Source organism: Coregonus lavaretus (genome assembly GCF_964263955.1).
Source record: "Coregonus lavaretus genome assembly, contig: HAP1_SCAFFOLD_93, whole genome shotgun sequence".
Lineage (NCBI taxonomy): Eukaryota > Metazoa > Chordata > Actinopteri > Salmoniformes > Salmonidae > Coregonus > Coregonus lavaretus.
In genome coordinates, this window is record NW_028163497.1 from 381,946 (window position 1) to 395,872 (window position 13,927).

At 41.8% G+C, this 13,927-nt stretch overlaps 1 pseudogene across 1 annotated transcript; it reads right to left on the reverse strand.

Moving 5' to 3' along the window:
• Window positions 1-10,453: 10,453 nt before the first annotated feature.
• Window positions 10,454-13,646, reverse strand: LOC311118063 (annotated as a pseudogene). Its single transcript has 3 exons — window positions 13,199-13,646; window positions 11,215-11,481; window positions 10,454-10,902 (listed from the first exon to the last, which is right to left on the reverse strand). The product of its transcript is annotated as an uncharacterized misc_RNA (transcript).
• Between the last annotated feature and the right edge of the window lie 281 nt (window positions 13,647-13,927).

The window sequence follows — 13,927 nt, forward strand, 5'->3', positions numbered from 1 at the left end:
CTTTTGGGACATCAAGGAAAACGCTATGTCTGGCGCAAACCCAACACCTCTCATCACGCCGAGAACACCATCCCCACAGTGAAGCATGGTGGTGGCAGCATCATGCTGTGGGGATGTTTTTCATCGGCAGGGACTGGGAAACTGGTCAGAATTGAAGGAATGATGGATGGCGCTAAATACAGGGAAATTCTTGAGGGAAACCTGTTTCAGTCTTCCAGAGATTTGAGACTGGGACGGAGGTTCACCTTCCAGCAGGACAATGACCCTAAGCATACTGCTAAAGCAACACTCAAGTGGTTTGAAAAAAATAAAATGTAAATGTTTAAGGGGAAACATTTAAATGTCTTGGAATGGCCTAGTCGAAGCCCAGACCTCAATCCAATTGAGAATCTGTGGTATGACTTAAAGATTGCTGTACACCAGCGGAACCCATCCAACTTGAAGGAGCTGGAGCAGTTTTGCCTTGAAGAAGGGGCAAAAATCCCAGTGGCTAGATGTGCCAAGCTTATAGAGACATACCCCAAGAGACTGGCTCTACAAAGTATTGACTTGGGGGGGGGGGGGGGGGTGAATAGTTATGGCCACTCAAGTTTTCTGTTTTTTTGTCTTATTTCTTGTTTGTTTCACAAGAAAAAATATTTTGCATCTTCAAAGTGGTAGGCATGTTGTGTAAATCAAATGATACAAACCCCCCAAAAATAAAAATTTAATTCCAGGTTGTAAGGCAACAAAATAGGAAACATGCCAAGGGGGGTGAATACTTTCGCAAGGCACTGTAAATATAGGTTCAGAACATTTGTGAAACAGCACAGTTAGGATGGGCTTCAGAGGTAGATGGGAGCTGAAGGATGGGACTAGTAACAAACAAAAGATAACTATTGTAAAAGACATTGTGTCCATGAAATGTATATAGTATGTAGAAAGCTGGAAGTAGAAGCCTAAGTGTTGTGTCCATTAGTTTACTCCAATTTTTAGCAGAAAATATATTTTAAAAATAAAATAAAACTAATGTCAAAATTAATTACAGATTTCTTGATTTATCTGACATTAATTCGGCCTCTTTTGAGGAAGTGTAGACTGGTTGTTGTTGCTATGGCGTCTCAAGAGGGACAAACAGTAATATTGCCACTTTTTTCTAATTTTTCAAGCGAGGGTCTTTTAAGGGGCACAGGTGTTTGCTTCTCCTAGTGGAGTTCTGAAAGAGCCAACCCAACCTAGTGTGATACTCTATTACACTCACCACGGTTATTTTGAATGGAGAAATGTTGTGAAAAATGGCTTTAGGTTACTGAGGGATCTAGTCTAGATTGAACCTAATAGGAAGACAGTTTTATCATGTGGAAGTTTCATTCAGGTCTTTCTGTTTAACTAACTACTCAGTGTTTCTTTGCCAGGAGAGAGACCAGACTCTGACAGCGGGAAGAGTCCTTCAAAGGAACCAGACCCAGAAATGTCCAAACCAGCAGGACAACACCACTGTTCCCACTGTGCAAAGAGTTTTACCAAGTTACAGAACCTAAAAGTGCACGAGAGGACACACAGAGGAGAAAAGCCCTACCAATGCTCCCAGTGTGGAAAGAGATTTACCGAGTTATGGTACCTGAAAATACATAATAGAATACACACAGGAGAAAGGCCTTACCACTGTTCCCACTGTGGAAAGAGCTTTAGTAGGTTAATGAACCTGAAACAGCATGAGAGAATACACACAGGAGAGAAGCCTTACCAATGTGCCTTGTGTGGAAAGAGTTTTACCCAGTTAGGGAACCTAAAAGAGCATGAGAGAATGCACACAGGAGAGAAGCCCTACCAATGCTCCCTGTGTGAAATAAGATTTACCCGGTTACGGAACCTGAAAGAGCATGAAAGAATACATACAAATACACAGGAGGAGAAGACATACCACTGCTCTCAATGTGGAAAGACATTTTCCCAGTCAGAGGACCTGAAATCACATGAGAGAATAGAGAGGCTGTGTTCTGACTTATGTTTTTGACTGAGAATTAGTGATTTTGTTTATGCCACATGAAATCAATATGTATGAAAGCTTACTTAGAAATAGTTCTACTTTTTAAAAATTATCTCAGATAAAAAGCTTAAAATGTCTGCTTTGTTTATCCACTTTAATATATTGGATACAAGTAGAATCCCTTAGATTTTATTTGATATTTTATTAATGTAAATGACTAAATAGACCAGGGGAAGACCAACCCTGTTATTGTCTTGACCCCTTAAATAGATTAATAGAATGTGCATTTCTTGATTCTAACCTTGGAACCTCCATTAATTTAGTTGTTGTTGTTTCATTGAGTTAATTGGTGTATTAGTCGTCAAGCTAAAAGGTGTATGAAAATGCGATGACGTTGTTCTGATAACATTGATAAGTTGTTCGTTGACATGTTCTCTGTTGTCCTGCATACTGAATGTGCGTACGTCATTGGTTTTGTGTTGTGTGTTATGTTCTGAAGGTCAATCCTTTCTCCGTCTTGCTTTCTAGCCGCTGACTGATCAAAACTGTCTGTTAGCGTAATGAACTGCATGTCAGTTGATAGAGCATGGCGTTTGCAACGCCAGGGTTGTGGGTTCGATTCCCAGGGGGGGCCAGTATAATAAATAAAAAAATAAATAAAAAAACACATTTATTCACTAACTGTAAGTCGCTCTGGATAAGAGCGTCTGCTAAATGACTAAAATGTAAATGTAAAATGTAATGTTATGCCATGTTCTCAGCAACGTTTACATAGACGTGCATAGACACAGTACAATACTGTAATAATACCGCACACAAGAAACATTTTTGCCAAATAAATTAACTTTATGTCCTGAATACAAAGTGTAATGTTTGGGACAAACACGGTGGTGGCTGCATCATGCTATGTTTAGCCTACTGAAACACCCTGCTCAAACAGAGGGATGCTACGTTAGCTAGCTGGCTAGTTTAACCTACGGAAACACCCTGCTCAAACAGAGGGATGCTACGTTAGCTAGCTGGCTAGTTTAGCCTACTGAAACACCCTGCTCAAACAGAGGGATGCTATGTTAGCTAGCTGGCTAGTTTAGCCTACTGAAACACCCTGCTCAAACAGAGGGATGCTACGTTAGCTAGCTGGCTAGTTTAGCCTACTGAAACACCCTGCTCAAACCGAGGGATGCTACGTTAGCTAGCTGGCTAGTTTAGCCTACTGAAACACCCTGCTCAAACAGAGGGATGCTACGTTAGCTAGCTGGCTAGTTTAGCCTACTGAAACACCCTGCTCAAACAGAGGGATGCTACGTTAGCTAGCTGGCTAGTTTAACCTACGGAAACACCCTGCTCAAACAGAGGGATGCTATGTTAGCTAGCTGGCTAGTTTAGCCTACTGAAACACCCTGCTCAAACAGAGGGATGCTACGTTAGCTAGCTGGCTAGTTTAGCCTACTGAAACACCCTTCTCAAACAGAGGGATGCTACGTTAGCTAGCTGGCTAGTTTAGCCTACTGAAACACCCTGCTCAAACAGAGGGATGCTACGTTTGCTAGCTGGCTAGTTTAGCCTACTGAAACACCCTGCTCAAACAGAGGGATGCTACGTTTGCTAGCTGGCTAGTTTAGCCTACTGAAACACCCTGCTCAAACAGAGGGATGCTACGTTAGCTAGCTGGCTAGTTTAGCCTACTGAAACACCCTTCTCAAACAGAGGGATGCTACGTTAGCTAGCTGGCTAGTTTAGCCTACTGAAACACCCTGCTCAAACAGAGGGATGCTACGTTTGCTAGCTGGCTAGTTTAGCCTACTGAAACACCCTTCTCAAACAGAGGGATGCTACGTTAGCTAGCTGGCTAGTTTAGCCTACTGAAACACCCTGCTCAAACAGAGGGATGCTATGTTAGCTAGCTGGCTATGACTTTCCAACACAACACTGGAACTCTTCCATGTCAAGGTAAACTTTTGGTTGTATTAATTTATTGCCATCGGGGCCCGCCGGTCTAACTGCTTACTGACTATACACTGTAATGTTACTGGATGATTGTAGCGGGTTTACTAACGCATATTAGCTATGTTGACTAGGACATTACTTTAGCTAATATGGGGACAACGATGTAGGCTGTGTGTAGCGGTTTGGTTTGGAAAGGTTTTTCTGCCTGGTCACATACAGCTGATGTGTTGTGCATTGAAGTCCACAAGGTAAGGGAAAAGGTAAGGTGAGAGGAAGAGAGCGCATACTGTAGATGCGAGAAAGAATACAACGTCGGTGCTATGAAAGTGAACAGTGTAGCGTGATCAGGGGTGGATTCATTCCGCAGATTCTGTTGAAAAACGTTCCTTAAACGGAACAAAATGAGGATAAACAAACCTGAATTTGTCCAATAGAAACTCTTGTTTACAACTGTTGGACTAATGATTACACCCTAGATCAGCTAGATGCAGGCCAGAGTGTGTAACTGTCTGTCCATGTGTCACTGAATGTCGCCTCAAATGTGTCTCTCGACCTGTGTGCACCTACAGTTGAAGTCGTACGTTTACATACACTTAGGTTGAAGTCATTAAAAGTCGTTTTCCAACCACTCCACAAATTTCTTGTTAACAAATAGTTTTGGCAAGTTGGTTAGGACATCTACTTTGTGCATGACACAAGTAATTTTTCCAACAATTGTTTACAGACAGATTATTATTTCACTTATAATTCACTGTATCACAAGTCCAGTGGGTCAGATGTTTACATACACTAAGTTGACTGTGCCTTTAAACAGCTCGGAAAATTCCAGAAAATGATGTCATGGCTTTAGAAGCTTCTGATAGGCTAATTGACATCATTTGAGCCAATTGGAGGTGTACCTGGGGATGTATTTCAAGGCCTACCTTCAAACTCAGTGCCTCTTTGCTTGACATCATGGGAAAATCAAAAGAAATCAGCCAAGACCTCAGGAAAAAAATTGTAGACCTCCACAAGTCTGGTTCATCCTTGGGAGCAATTTTCAAATGCCAGAAGGTACCACCTTCATCTGTACAAACAATAGTACGCAAGTATAAACACCATGGGACCACGCAGCCGTCATACCGCTCATGAAGGAGACGCGTTCTGTCTCCTAGAGATGAACGTACTTTGGTGCGAAAAGTGCAAATCAATCCCAGAACAACAGCAAAGGATCTTGTGAAGATGCTGCAGGAAACAGGTACACAAGTATCTATATCCACAGTAATACAAGTCCTATATCGACATAACCTGCAAGGCCGCTCAGCAAGGAAGAAGCCACTGCTCCAAAACTGCCATAAAAAAGCCAGACTACAAAAAAGCCAGACTACGGTTTGCAACTGCACATGGGGACAAAGATCATACTTTTTGGAGAAATGTCCTCCAGTGTGATTAAACAAAAATAGAACTGTTTGGCCATAATGATCATCGTTATGTTTGGAGGAAAAAGGGGGTTGCTTGCAAGCCAGAAAACACCATCCCAACCGTGAAGCACAGGGTGGCAGCATCATGCTGTGGGGGTGCTTTGCTGCAGGAGGGACTGGTGCACCTCACAAAATAGATGGCATCATGAGGAAGGAAAATTATGTGGATATATTGAAGCAACATCTCAAGACATCAGTCAGGAAGTTAAAGCTTGGTCGCAAATGGGTCTTCCAAATGGACAATGACCCCAAGCATACTTCCAAAGTTGTGGCAAAACCTCAAACCTATAGAACATTTGAGGGCAGAACTGAAAAAGCGTGTGTGAGCAAGGAGGCCTACAAACCTGACTCAGTTACACCAGCTCTGTCAGGAGGAATGGGCCAAAATTCACCCAACTTATTGTGGGAAGCTTGTGGAAGGCTACCCAAAATGTTTGACCCAAGTTAAACAATTTAAAGGCAATGCTACCAAATACTAATTGAGTGTATGTAAACTTCTGACCCACTGGGAATGTGATGAAAGAAATAAAAGCTGAAATAAATCATTCTCTCTACTATTATTCTGACATTTCACATCCTTAAAATAAAGTGGTGATCCTAACTGACCTAAAACAGGGAATTTTAACTAGGATTAAATGTCAGTAATTATGAAAAACTGAGTTTAAATGTATTTGGCAAAGGTGTATGTAAACTTCCGACTTCAACTGTAGTTTGTAAACTTTCATTCATAGAGGTTGTAGCAACCTCATGATGGGAATAGGGAAAATTAGAGTATCATGTAGTAGCCTAAACCTATCGATGTTACATTGAACTGGGTGAATGGAAGATGAATGACAGTCATCCAATATGCTGTAATAGAAATAAGGCCGTGCTCATGAAAAGAAAATCGTCCTCCCTCATCTTAAACGGCACCGACCGCGGCTGGCTCCAACACTCAGACATCATTTACAAACTAAGTATGTGTGTTTTAGTGAGTCCGCCAGATCAGAGGCAGTAGGGATGACCAGGGATGTTCTCTTGATAAGTGTGTGAATTGCGACCATTTTACTGTCCTGCTAAGCATTCAAAATGTAACGAGTACTTTTGGGAAAATGTACGGAGTAAAAATTATAATATATATATTTTTTAGAACTGTAGTGGAGTAGAAGAAAAATATATAAATTGGAGAGTTTTTTTGGAAGAAGTTCTGAATCTCCATATTTGCTCTGTACTATTGCTGCAGGCTGACTGAGTGACAGGCGTTTTGCTGAGTGATGACATCGACGTCTAACCGGCGCTGTAGTGGAGGGGGGAGCCGTCCCAACCAATCACATCAGGCGCTGTAGTGGAGGGGGGAGCCGTCCCAACCAATCACATCAGGCACTGTAGTGGAGGGGGGAGCCGTCCCAACCAATCACATCAGGCGCTGTAGTGGAGGGGGGAGCCGTCCCAACCAATCACATCAGGCACTGCCTCTCTCCAACCAATCACATCAGGCACTGCGTCACTCCAGGGGCTTCCCAACCAATCACATCAGGCACTGCGTCACTCCAGGGGCTTCCCAACCAATCACATCAGGCACTGCGTCACTCCAGGGGCTTCTCAACCAATCACATCAGGCACTGCCTCTCTCCAACCAATCACATCAGGCACTGCGTCACTCCAGGGGCTTCCCAACCAATCACATCAGGCACTGCGTCACTCCAGGGGCTTCCCAACCAATCACATCAGGCACTGCGTCACTCCAGGGGCTTCTCAACCAATCACATCAGGCACTGCGTCACTCCAGGGGCTTCCCAACCAATCACATCAGGCACTGCGTCACTCCAGGGGCTTCCCAACCAATCACATCAGGCACTGCGTCACTCCAGGGGCTTCTCAACCAATCACATCAGGCACTGCGTCACTCCAGGGGCTTCCCAACCAATCACATCAGGCACTGCGTCACTCCAGGGGCTTCTCAACCAATCACATCAGGCACTGCGTCACTCCAGGGGCTTCTCAACCAATCACATCAGGCACTGCGTCACTCCAGGGGCTTCCCAACCAATCACATCAGGCACTGCGTCACTCCAGGGGCTTCCCAACCAATCACATCAGGCACTGCGTCACTCCAGGGGCTTCCCAACCAATCACATCAGGCACTGCGTCACTCCAGGGGCTTCTCAACCAATCACATCAGGCACTGCGTCACTCCAGGGGCTTCTCAACCAATCACATCAGGCACTGCGTCACTCCAGGGGCTTCCAAACCAATCACATCAGGCACTGCGTCACTCCAGGGGCTTCTCAACCAATCACATCAGGCACTGCGTCACTCCAGGGGCTTCCCAACCAATCACATCAGGCACTGGGTCACTCCAGGGGCTTCTCAACCAATCACATCAGGCACTGCGTCACTCCAGGGGCTTCTCAACCAATCACATCAGGCACTGCGTCACTCCAGGGGCTTCCCAACCAATCACATCAGGCACTGCGTCACTCCAGGGGCTTCTCAACCAATCACATCAGGCACTGCGTCACTCCAGGGGCTTCCCAACCAATCACATCAGGCACTGCGTCACTCCAGGGGCTTCTCAACCAATCACATCAGGCACTGCGTCACTCCAGGGGCTTCTTGCCTACTGCCTAGTGCATCATATTGTATTGGTTATTTTTGTCAGTAATTAAAAACTATGTATATATATATATATATATACTGCATAGCACTACTGGAAACTCTTATCAGTGTGGTTATGGAAACTCTTATCACTGTTGTTATGGAAACTTTTATCAGTGTGGTTATGGAAACTCTTATCAGTGTGGTTATGGAAACTCTTATCACTGTGGTTATGGAAACTCTTATCACTGTGGTTATGGAAACTTTTATCAGTGTGGTTATGGAAACTCTTATCAGTGTGGTTATGGAAACTCTTATCACTGTGGTTATGGAAACTTATCACTGTGGTTATGGAAACTCTTATCGGTGTGGTTATGGAAACTCTTATCAGTGTGGTTATGGAAACTCTTATCAGTGTGGTTATGGAAACTCTTATCAGTGTGGTTATGGAAACTTTTATCAGTGTGGTTATGGAAACTCATATCAGTGTGGTTATGGAAACTCTTATCAGTGTGGTTATGGAAACTCTTATCAGTGTGGTTATGGAAACTTTTATCAGTGTGGTTATGGAAACTCTTATCAGTGTGGTTATGGAAACTCTTATCACTGTGGTTATGGAAACTTTTATCAGTGTGGTTATGGAAACTCTTATCAGTGTGGTTATGGAACCTTATCACTGTGGTTATGGAAACTTTTATCAGTGTGGTTATGGAAACTCTTATCAGTGTGGTTATGGAAACTCTTATCACTGTGGTTATGGAAACTTATCACTGTGGTTATGGAAACTCTTATCGGTGTGGTTATGGAAACTCTTATCAGTGTGGTTATGGAAACTCTTATCAGTGTGGTTATGGAAACTCATATCAGTGTGGTTATTGAAACTCTTATCACTGTGGTTATGGAAACTCATATCAGTGTGGTTATGGAAACTCTTATCACTGTGGTTATGGAAACTTTTATCAGTGTGGTTATGGAAACTCTTATCAGTGTGGTTATGGAAACTCTTATCACTGTGGTTATGGAAACCTTTATCAGTGTGGTTATGGAAACTCTTATCAGTGTGGTTATGGAAACTCTTATCACTGTGGTTATGGAAACTTTTATCAGTGTGGTTATGGAAACTCTTATCAGTGTGGTTATGGAAACTCGTATCACTGTGGTTATGGAAACTTTTATCAGTGTGGTTATGGAAACTCTTATCAGTGTGGTTATGGAAACTCTTATCAGTGTAGTTATGGAAACTCTTATCACTGTGGTTATGGAAACTTATCACTGTGGTTATGGAAACTCTTATCACTGTGGTTATGGAAACTATTATCAGTGTGGTTATGGAAACTCTTATCAGTGTGGTTATGGAAACTCTTATCAGTGTAGTTATGGAAACTCTTATCACTGTGGTTATGGAAACTCTTATCACTGTGGTTATGGAAACTCTTATCAGTGTGGTTATGGAAACTCTTATCAGTGTGGTTATGGAAACTCTTATCACTGTGGTTATGGAAACTCTTATCAGTGTGGTTATGGAAACTCTTATCAGTGTGTTTATGGAAACTCTTATCAGTGTGGTTATGGAAACTCTTATCAGTGTGGTTATGGAAACTGGCCATCAAAATGTTCGGGGCTGGATCAAAAACATCCCAGCCCAGGCCAAACGACACCACTGATCCCCGGGTGTTATTGATCAACTTCCAGGATAAATATAACTTTCTTCATTATTTTATAGTGCTAGTTAAATTCTGTCTAATCATTCCCTACAATGACACCACATTCAGGAAGCGTCATCATTCCCTACAATGACACCACATTCAGGAAGCGTCATAATTTCCTACAATGACACCACATTCAGGAAGCGTCATAATTTATTTGGTGCAAAGCTACATACATATAAGCACTGATTCATGTTGTTAGTCTGTATGTCCCACTCATACATTTCCACCCTGTCAGGCTAAATTAGAAATAACATTTGATCACATTTCTAAATGTAAAAATATGTTTGATAGAGAAGTTAAAATCCCGTTCAAGTGTTCACCATTATGCTAGCTTAAAACTTTCTCCCTCACAGAGCTATGAATAATTTAGGCTCAACAGTTCCACCCTGTTAGGTTCCACCCTGTTAGGTTCCACCCTGTTAGGGTGATGCACCAATATGTTTTTCTGAAACGCAAACGTAACTTTTTTTCATAGAGTACAAAAAAAAAAATATATATATATATATATAAAGAAATATCCAAAAGTGATGAGGTCCAAAAGGCACCGGATACTAGGAATGACCCAACTAGCAATTTTTTTAAATATCCAAATCATATGATGAACATCTAAGGGTTCATACTGGTATCCAATATATCAAAGTGTATCATCAAAACAAAATACACATTTTAATCTGATGTTAGATATGATAATGTATCCAAATACAAAAACAGGCCTATTTTTGAGGAATAATTAATATAAACAATGATAAACAATGATTTCATGTGGCATAAACAAAAACACAAATTCTCAGTCAAAACCATAAGTCAGAACACAGCCTCTCTATTCTCTCATGTGATTTCAGGTCCTCTGACTGGGAAAATGTCTTTCCACAATGAGAGCAGTGGTATGTCTTCTCCTCCTGTGTATGTATCCTTTCATGCTTATTCAGGTGCCTTAACCAGTTAAATGTCTTTCCACACTGGGAGCAGTGGTAGATCTTATCCCCTCCTGTGTGTGTCCTGTCATGCCTATTCAGGGCCCCTAACTGGGTAAAACTCTTTCCACACAGGGAGCATTGGTAGGGCTTTTCTTGTGTGTGTGTCCTCTCATGCTCTTTTAGGTTCCCTAACTGTGTGAAACTCTTTCCACACTGGGAACATTGGAAAGGCTTTTCTCCTGTGTGTATCTTCTCATGCTGTTTTAGGTTCCCTAACTGGGTAAAACCCTTACCACACTGGGAGCATTGGAAAGGTTTTTCTCCTGTGTGGGACCTCTCATGCGTTTTCAGGCTCCCTAACCAGGCAAAAGTCATTCCACACTGGGAGCATTGGAAAGGCTTTTCTCCTGTGTGTATTCTCTCATGCCGTTTTAGGTACCCTAACCAGCTAAAACTCTTTCCACAGCAGGAACAGTGGTAAGGCTTCTCTCCAGAGTGTATTCTTGTATGTATTTTCAGGCTCCCTAACTGGTTAAAACTCTTTCCACACTGACGGCAGTGGTAGATCTTCCTCCCTCCAGAGTGTGTCATCTCATGCTCCTTCAGGCTCCTTAACCAGCGAAAACTAATTCCACAGTGGGAGCAGTGGTAAGGCTTCTCTCCTGTATGTATTCTCTTATGTATTTTCAGGCTCCCTAACTGACTAAAACTCTTTCCACACTGGGAACAGTGGTAAGGCTTTTCTCCTGTGTGTGTCCTCTCATGCTCTTTTAGGTTCCGTAGCTTAGTAAAACTCTTTCCACAGTGGGAGCAGTGGTGTTGTCTCACTGGTTTGGCCGTCTCTGGGTCTGGTTCCCCTGTAGGACTCTTCCCGCTGTCAGAGTGAGAGTCTGTTCTCTCTCCTGCCAAAGACAGAGTATTTAGTTAAACAGAGACCTGATTTGAAACCTCCACATGATAAAACTGTCTTCGTATGTGGTTTAATCAGTGGTGGAAAAAGTACCCAATTGTCATACTTCAGTAAAAGTATCGATACCTTAATAGAAAGTTACTCAAGTAAAAGTGAAAGTCACCCAGTAAAATACTATTTGAGTAAAAGTCTAAAAGTATTTGGTTCTAAATATAAAGTAAATGTAATTGCTAAAATATACTTAAGTATCAAAAGTAAAAGTAAAAGTATAAATAAATTCTAATTCCTTATATTAAGCAAAGCAGAAGGCACCATTTTCTTGTTTTTAAAATGTACAGATAGTCAGGGGCACACTCCAACACTCAGACATAATTTACAAACCATGTATTTGTGGTTAGTGAGTCTGCCAGATCAGAGGCAGTAGGGATGACCAGGGATGTTGTCTTGATAAGTGTGTGAATTGGTCAATTTTCCTGAATTATAATATTTTCCTGTCCTGCTAAGCATTCTAAATGTAACGAGTACTTTTGGGTGTCGGGGAAAATGTATGGAGTAAAAAGTACATTATTTTCTTTAGGAATGTAGTGAAGTAAAAGTAAAAGTTGTCAAAAATATAAATAGTAAAGTAAAGTACAAATACCCCCCCCCAATAAAACTAAAGTAGTACTTTAAAGTATTTTTACTTAAGTACTTTACAGCACTGGGTTTAATCCAGATCCCTTAATAACCTGAGGTCAGTTTTCACAAAAAAAATCATGTAGAGCTTTAAAATCTAATCTTGCTCTCATGGAATGTCTTTAGGCTGAGCAGTCTTAAGTCGGAGAGCACGACAGCACCCGTGTCGCGTTAAAATGACATCACCTGTCAGAAGACAATACGCTATGAAAGTAACGCGTCATTTAGCCTTGTAGTTTTTAATGGTCTTCAATGGGCTAAAACTTAATGAAAGTGTGATTCCTCGTGGAACTAGAACAAGAAAAGACTTTGGGGGGATTTCCACTAAATGGAATCCATTTAGGAGGAAGTATTTATGACATATATTTTACATGGGTATCTTAAAGCATAATTGAGAAATAACGAATTGAAGTTGGAACATATGTGACATGTTGGCCTTACCCAGGCACCCTTTAAAGTTGCTCAGTTTCGGTAAAAAGCTGAGGGATGGGGCTGGAGAAATGTAACTACTCTCAAAATCATAGACAGACCTATGGATGCAAGGACTGACCATCCATGACATCAATATTATAGTTTTAACCATGTTGAGGCTATACAGTGTTGGTTTACATTTACATTGTTTCTAAACATTGGAGTAGAAAAACCTTATTTGGGATCTGATGGGGTACGACAGTTGAACTAAGCTCATGAGGCATTTATAAGTGATTTCTTCAAGAATTAATGGGTACATATCATTAATGTATGAGTCCCAAAATGGATGTAGAAACTGCTGATTGCCCCTTTAAGAGTACATCTTGGGCAAGGCTAATAGGAGATATTGAGGACTACAGTATTTCAGACATAGTCATTGGATGCATTAAAATCAATTGTTAACGTTTTGTTGATGGTCCACTCTTGATGATCTACACGTAACAGTGTAGCTTTAACCATTCCTACCGAACAACATTAAAGTGTACAACTTCAGTACAATGCCCCTTTACTGAATATTGGTTCAACGACTGCAGATTTTGTGCCCCTGTTAAGATGGTACTTACTGGTGTTAAACAGATCTCCAAACTCCTCTTCCTCTTTCAACGTGACAGTTATCTCTCCCACATCTTCCTCTTCTTTCACTGTAACATCTTCCTCCTCTTTCACTCTGAACGCGTCTTCCTCTTCTTTCACTGTAACATCTTCCTCATCTTTCACTCCAAACACGGGAGCCTCCTCTTCTTTCACTGTAACATCCTCCTCCTCTTTCACTCTGAACGCGTCTTCCTCTTCTTTCACTGTAACATCCTCCTCCTCTTTCATTCTGAACGCATCTTCCTCTTCTTTCACTGTAACGTCTTTCTCTTCTTCTTTCACGGTAACAGCTTCACCCTCTACTTGTTTTTGTATTGTAACATCCTCCTCTTCATCCTCCTCTTTCACTAGAGCTTCTTTCTCCGTCCAGCAGACCTCCTCTTCTTTAGCAGGAGGAGAGTAGCTTAGTGACCTCATGGTCGGGGATGTTAGCTAGCTAGGCTAGTGCTAACTTAACCAGCCAGCTAGCTGAACAATAACAACAACACCGTAAATATGAAATTAAATGGGATAACTAACTAGACGACAGAAGTGGGTTTAAAACACAGTGGAAAATATACACGAAAGCGTCTAAAGAGCTTTATTGGTTGGGCTATTTTGTCTAGCAAGCTACCGAGGTGTCTGACTAACTGTTGCTGCTGTTGAAAGAAGCGTCCCGTCCACTAGATTATACGTCACACTAGCAGCATAGCCTTAAA